This window comes from Marmota marmota, unplaced genomic scaffold, assembly GCF_001458135.2.
Source record: "Marmota marmota marmota unplaced genomic scaffold, marMar, whole genome shotgun sequence".
NCBI classification, from domain to species: domain Eukaryota; kingdom Metazoa; phylum Chordata; class Mammalia; order Rodentia; family Sciuridae; genus Marmota; species Marmota marmota.
Window position 1 is genome coordinate 1,353,762 of NW_026000139.1, and position 6,867 is coordinate 1,360,628.

Here is a 6,867-nt window from a genome sequence, read left to right on the forward strand (position 1 = left end):
CCCCCCCCCCCCCATTAGGAGGCAATAACATGGTTTGTGGAGAGCCAGGCTTCTGGAAAGTGAAGAAATCACGCTGCCTGGGCTCCTTAATGAGTTGGCACTTGAGATCAAGTTCTTTATCAAAAGCCCCCCCCCATGGGCCGGATGCCCCGTGCTCTGGGGACCAAGCCCTCCTCCTCCTTGGGAAAGCAGAACCTTCAGGAAATGGCCTTGTGCTGAAAACCCCCAGACCCCTAACCAAGTCCGCGTGCCCTGTCATCCACAGCTGGGGACGTCCTCGCCACCCCCTGCGTTGGGTCGCAGACATCACCTGGACCCAGGGAGAGAGAGAGAGTTATTTAATTCACAGCTTCTAAGCACTGGGGGAGGCTACCTTTTTTGGGGGGTGGGGGTAGAAAAAAAATCAGTGGGTCAGAGCTTAGATTCAGGGTGAACCTATTAACTTGATATTTACCCAAATTGTTCAACCCAGTTAAGCTGTTTTGATGGTCAACATCTCGGCCTCGCTCGCCCCAGAACCTCCTCCCTCATGAGCCGGGCCTCACATCCTCTCTGTTATCTTGCTTGGTCTTGGCAGCATATTGACCCGGGATCCAAATATGCTTTTTCTTAGAAAGGTGGCTCTAATTAGAAGCGGTTTATAAATCTTCACGGAAATGAGCATCACTTAGAACGATGAGTCTGAGCCGCACACAGGACTTTTTTCCCCCCTCTGTTCTCTCTCTCCCATCCCTCGCCGTATTTCTCTGCCAGAAACTCGATGGCATATTTTAGCAAGAGCTCAAGTGAATGCAAATGTCCTTGTCTGTCTGTGGTCACGGGCACTGTCACGTTCTTGTTTGCATTGCCTACAGCGAAAATTGGCACTTCCCTTTTTCTGCCAGAATTTTTTTTTGACAGGCTCTTCAAAAACTGCTCCCCAGAAGCCCCACTTGGACAGATCCTTGTCTACTGTCCCTTGTCACGATGGCCTGCAAGGCTTGTCTTCTTAACTCAGGCTCCCCGTAGCGGTTGGGTCCTAGATTCAAGTCCCGACACCACTGATTGCTTCCCCGGGAGGTTTGGCCACCTCTCCAAAGCTCACCGTGGTCATCTCTTCAGACAGGGGTTAAGATCGCACCTGTTCTACATGCTGAGCACAGATGCTCAGAAAAGTGGCAGCTGTGACTCTGCTCTCTAGAGTCACTGGGTAACCAGAGAGCCCAGGAATTTGCAGAGAGCCTTTCCTGCTTCTGCAGATGAAGACGAAGAGATCAGAGAGGTTAAGTGGGTTGTCCAAAGGTAAACAGTCAAGTAGTAGGAGATCTGGGAACCAGGCCTCCTAACCCAGGGCGATACCTGCCCCATCACCATTGGGAGCTCTAGGAACCTCTTGCCATGGAAAACCAATCAAGATCGGGCTATTTCAGAGGAGATATTGAGGGGGAAGCTCTAACCTATTCCCTTCCTAGGTCCCACCTGGACCCTAGAGACATGGAACCAGTCATCCTAGTCTTAACTGTACCCCTACTGTGCGACACTAGGGTTACCGCAACGATCAAAGCTGACATATTTCTTGTCTTTTAAGGAGCCTCCGGTTTGCAAAGGAAGAGGATTATGAGGGCGAATTTCAAGGCTCCAGGAAGCACATGAGGTGGCTCAGGAGGCTGTGTTCAGGGAAGGCTTCGCTAAGGAAGCCACAGTTAACACTGGGAAAAAAGTACAAGTCCCAGGAGGACGAGGAAGATGAAGCTCAATGTCTTATGGAAAACCCAGTTTGGCCCCTGAGGAGGGTTGGGGCTGGAGGACCTGGCTGGGGGCAGACTGTGCAGAGCCTTGTGAGTCCCACTCATTCTCATTTGGGGGGCACTAGTGGGGGCAGCACTGGAGTGCTTCTACTCGGGGAAGGACAAGGTAGGAAGACAGTCAGAGGGATGGTAGGGGGGCGCTGGGAGGGCTGACGGAACCGTCCAGAGAAGAAACGATGGTGTTGGGGACCAGGTGGTGGTCACCTGACGAGGGAGGCAGGATACCTCCCTTCGAGTACCTGATTGGACCCCAGGGGCAACAGAGAGGGGGAGAGCAGAGACCCACACTGGGTGCAGGAGAGCATCACTTGTTTAGATGGGGAAAGGTACTCGGGACCTCAGGGCTCCTCCGCTGGTGGCTCTCAGCCAGAGCATTTGACCTGCTGAGGGCAATTTTGAGACATCTTTGGTTGTCACACAGGAGGGACCGCATCCCGGGATGCTGCCTACCTTCCATCCATGCATAGAACTGCCCATGGGGTCCCTAGTGCCTTGCTGAAACCCAACCTCTGTAAAGAAGAATCCCATTTGACTTTTGCAATTATTTAACCCTTTGACGGGAATCAATGGAGCAAAGTCCGCCCTAATCTGGCAACTCTCTGGGAGGGAAACTTGGGCCACTTTGAATGTGCGCATAGATCTATTTATATATAGAGAGAGAATGAATGACAAGATTGATCTGCTGGGCTCTGTGGGTGGGGGATGCACCTGTCACATCCCAGGTACCCTGGAAGAACTTGTTCCTTGGAGGAGAAAGGTAATATCTCCTTCCTCTCTACCTCCAGGAGAGGTTCCAGCTTTAGCTCAGCATCTCGTCCCACCCTGTCTGTATCCAGCCAGCGTTCAAGATTCAGATCCGTCGGCTTCCCTGACGCCTCTTGCTGAGACTGAACTTGTTCCTACCCCTAAGCTCCTGAAAGTAGTTGGCTCTCTGTATCTGTGGGTTCTGCATCTACGGGTTCAGCCAGCCATGGATAAAGCATCTTTGAAAAAAAATTGAGCGTGTTCTGAACATGTACAGAATTCTTTCTTGTCATCAGCCCCTGAATAAGACAGTTAACAACGGTTTGCAGAGTTCTGAGGTCGCGTTAATTATTATAAACCATCTAGAGAGTATCTCAAGTGCGTAGGTTCTGTGTAAATCCTGTGCCACTCTGAGGTGGGACCTGAACATCATCAGAGCTTGGTATCCATAGGGGGTCGTGGAACCAATCCCTTAGGGACATTGAGGGATGACTGCCCATTCTTTGCTTTATCTGAGGGGGGCGTACCAGGGATTGAACTCAGGGGCACTCAACCCCCGAGCCCCATCCCCAGCCCTATTTTGTGTTTTATTTAGAGACAGGGTCTCACTGAGTTGCTTAGGGCCTCACTAAATTGCTGAGGCTGCCTTTGAACTCGCGATCTTCCAGCCTCAGCCTCCCGCTGGGACTACAGGTGTGTGCCACCGTGCCCGGCTGCTCTTTCTTTTTGGTGCATTTCATTTGCCCTCCTAATTTCATAGCTCCTTATTAATATTCTCTCCAACAGAACTGTGGGTTCCTTGGGAGAAGACGCCAGAGTTGGTTCTGTTGGTGCCTTCGTAACATCTGTCACGTGGAGGGGGACAATATACACTTCAGGAGATGCTCCTGACCACGTACCAGTCTACAATGGGGAGGATTCTCCGTCTCCCTGCCGCTGAGCTGCGGTTCACTATGGAACTCTGACCACCCTGCACCTGTCCCAGAAACCACCCCTGCCAATGTGGCCTTCCCTCTTAGCAAAATCCAGAAACCCGGAGGCACCTCCAGTCTTGCAGAGAGATCACCAGACACGCCAGTGTTTGAGTTAAAGCTACCGATGGCATAAAATTCCAAGGTAGGCAGAAATAACCTTCTATCAAAATTGAGCCCCGCAAGAAATTTCCTCCGCAGAGTTTGAAAACAGGAATGTAGGAGGGAAGATGCCACCAACTCGTGATAGAAGGGATCCCATTACTAGAGATTATGATTTTTGGATTTAGCTGTCAGAAAGATCTCCGAGAAAAATACGTTGGTGTATTCAGCCCGAGAAAGGTTTAATTGGCTTCTGTCAGATTTCATGGGAGTGCGCCTCGCCACTGCACCCCCTATGGATTCTTGCAGCCTTTGAATTTTGCAGCTGAAGGCAGCATCTTGGGAGGAGGTGCGGGTGTTGAAAGGTAGTCAAGACCAGGTCTCCCTCTCTGGTTGTGCAAAGGCTGGTCAAGCCTGAATTCCTCAAGCCCTCTGTGTTTTCCAGGGTCCAGAATGGTGACCCATGTGTGTACCTTCATGCCCTTCTGTACTCCCCCACACCTACAAGAATGCTTGGACCTCTGTAAACATTAGCTGAATGAATCCCCCCAACCTTCTAATGGGTTTTATATGGGACCACTGTGGACAAATGTCCCTGACATTCCCAATCGGTTGTTGCACAGGGTAGGAAATAGGGATCTCTTTCTTCTTGGGGTTCATCTTCATCAGTGTGTGTGGTTTGGGACCCCCAGTGTTTGAATTTTTGTGAAATCATTTGTTCATCAAATATTCATCTCCAATGCTACCACCTCTCCCTCGCCCAGGGTTTCTACCCTATGTGAGATACACACTTTCTCAGTCATTCTTGCAGCTAGAAAAGGCTTGTGACACTGTTTTGGCAAATGAGACATAAGAGGAAAGGCTTTGCTTGCTTCACAAAAGACACAGACGCAGCTCTTACTCTCCACTTTTCTCCTTTTCTATAGAAGGTGGATGTGATGCCAGGAGCTGGGGAAGCCACTTTGTAACCATGAAGGAAGAGACCCTCCAGCCCTGACACTAGTGAGCTCTTGAAACAACACCAGCACCCTCTACCTCCGGATCTCACATTAATGTCAGTCTTCTCCAGTTTTTCTCTTATTGGCAACTAGAAATTTTTCTAATGGCTGCATAGTGTTTCTCTTTACGCTTCCTATCTTTTGGTTTTCTATGGAATCCAAATTTGAATAATGGGGATGTGTTGGCAGTTAAATAAATCTAAGGGACCCAAACCATGCTCAGGGGCACCCGGTTTTCTATTGATTTATTTATATGATTAGGTATGTACGTATTTATTTTTATTTATTTATGTTTTTGAGGTTTTGGTGCTCTATTTTTATTTTTTATTTTTTTTTAAGACAAAGTTTTGCTGAGTTGCCCAGCCTGCCCTTGAACGTGCAATTCTCCGTCCTCTGCCTCCCAAATAACCTTAACCTCCTGAGTGCACTAGTGAACCCGGCTGTCCCCTTTTCCATAACAGGGGTTTCTAAATGGGTCAGGCATTCTCTCCTGCAAGGTACCTCGTTCTGCTGCAAGGAACCAAATTTAGGTTCCTGCCCCCTGCTTCTTCCTTTCTGCCCTCAAGTTGGGACACGGCCTCGCTAGTAATGTGAGTACTCAGCCTGTCCTGGTTGACTGGGTCTTCAGAATGTTGGTGGCCGTGCTCCAAGGGAGGACACAGCACAAGAGGTACTAATAACCACAATCACTACTTACTGGGGACTAACCATATATTGGGGATTGGGCTCAGTATTACACATGCACTATCTCACATATTGTGTGACTTCAAAGGCAGCGTTTCTAAGTCGCATCCGCAAGGGCCCGTGATCTGCTTCTGCCCCTCTCCTCCTCTCCCTGAGCAACTGCCTGTTTGCAGAAGGGCCTGGGCCAGCACCCAGAGTGTCTGTCGCTCTTCCTGTGCTGGGAGGTACTGAATGGGCTTCTTGCCTGCACCCTGATTTATCACAGACGGAAGCCGCCTGTCACATGGGCCTGCAATTAGACACAGCAAGATTCGCTAAGGCAAGCCTTAGGCCACAGAGGGAAAGGAAATAAATAGACCTTTGAGTTTTGCCATTGGCAAAACAATGCAGTCAGAGGAGCCCCTGGAGAAAGAAAAGGAGTCACTGCTATTTTTCTGGTCTAAGGTGTGTCCTCAAAACAGGTCTAGCCAGTTTGGGATTCTTCAGAATTAAATCTCAAGTGGCTGTTGGATATTTTATTTTTTCAGGGTAATCAGTGAGTGATTCAGTGCAGGGCGGGGGGTGGTGGTCTCCATGGTTAGAGTGCAAAGAGGTCAGGCAGCTCGGGGCTCACTTCTGACAAAGACCCGTGACTCACTCCCCAGGGACCAGCGTTCGCCTCTTTAGGCTGCGATTCCTTCCACCCGGACAGGGAAGAAAATCATTTCACGTTTTCGGTGGACGCGTGTGGTTGCGCTGGGCGTCCAGGTGTTCCTTGCCGGGGAAAGTCTTTCTAAAAGGTGTTGATTCTCCTTTTGGGATTCGGGTTGGCTCAGCTGGGTGCAGAGCAAGATTCTCCTGGCGCAGACGCTCCTTCATCATTTGGGGGGAGTGGAGAAAAGACACGCAGGTCTGTGTCTTCTGCATACCTGGGGTTCTGTCTGCTTTGTCCCCTGCTCCCCAGCCCTGCCCACTCACTTCTCAGCAGAGAACTAGACCCTGGTGCTCTGCAAGTGTCCGTCTCCCCGGGTGCAAGACCATACCAGCTTCATCATGGAGGTTGTTAACAGGATTAAAGGACCGACCGACCGTATCATGGTGGCTAAGCTATAATTCACCTCTTCTAAGATGCACATCCCTCCCCACCCATGTTTTAACATCTCTGAAACCAGGACACATCTTATCCTCTCATTAAAACATAATCAAGATGCATCTTAAAATGGCACACCCGCCCTGCAGAGGAGATCGAGGCTGACCGGCCAGAGGTTATGCAACCCAGTAAGCGGCAGAGTTGGGGTTCACATCCACATAGTTTGCTGAAGAATCTCTACTTTTAGTTACCCAGCTAGAATATGAGCAGAACCCCCGGAACCGGGAAGTCTTAGGATCTGCCCAAATTAGGGAGTGCTTCCTTCTCTCTGGATTTTTAATGACACGGTTTCTGAGAGACCGAGCTTGCCTCAGGGATCCCACACCTTTTTAGATTTTGGCCAATAGCATTCCCATTCTAGAACATGGGAGAGGTGTTCTTCATCCCCCCCCCCTTCCTAGCTTTTTCCAAGATGAAAATTGTGGGTTCACAGTCATCCCCCCCCCCCCCCC

The 6,867-nt window shown here is 49.9% G+C and overlaps 1 protein-coding gene and 1 long non-coding RNA gene across 3 annotated transcripts in view; one reads left to right on the forward strand and one right to left on the reverse strand.

Annotated features, from left to right (window-relative positions):
• Positions 1-5,035, forward strand: part of LOC125611285 — a 6,361-nt gene extending 1,326 nt beyond the window's left edge. The window contains exons 2-4 of the long non-coding RNA XR_007341433.1: positions 1,568-1,817; positions 2,573-3,647; positions 4,531-5,035. This is a non-coding gene — a long non-coding RNA (uncharacterized LOC125611285). The remainder of the gene's footprint in view (positions 1-1,567; positions 1,818-2,572; positions 3,648-4,530) is intronic.
• Positions 1-6,867, reverse strand: part of Ccdc60 (coiled-coil domain containing 60) — a 137,273-nt gene that overhangs the window by 127,345 nt on the left and 3,061 nt on the right. The gene's annotated exons all lie outside the window — the stretch shown is intronic.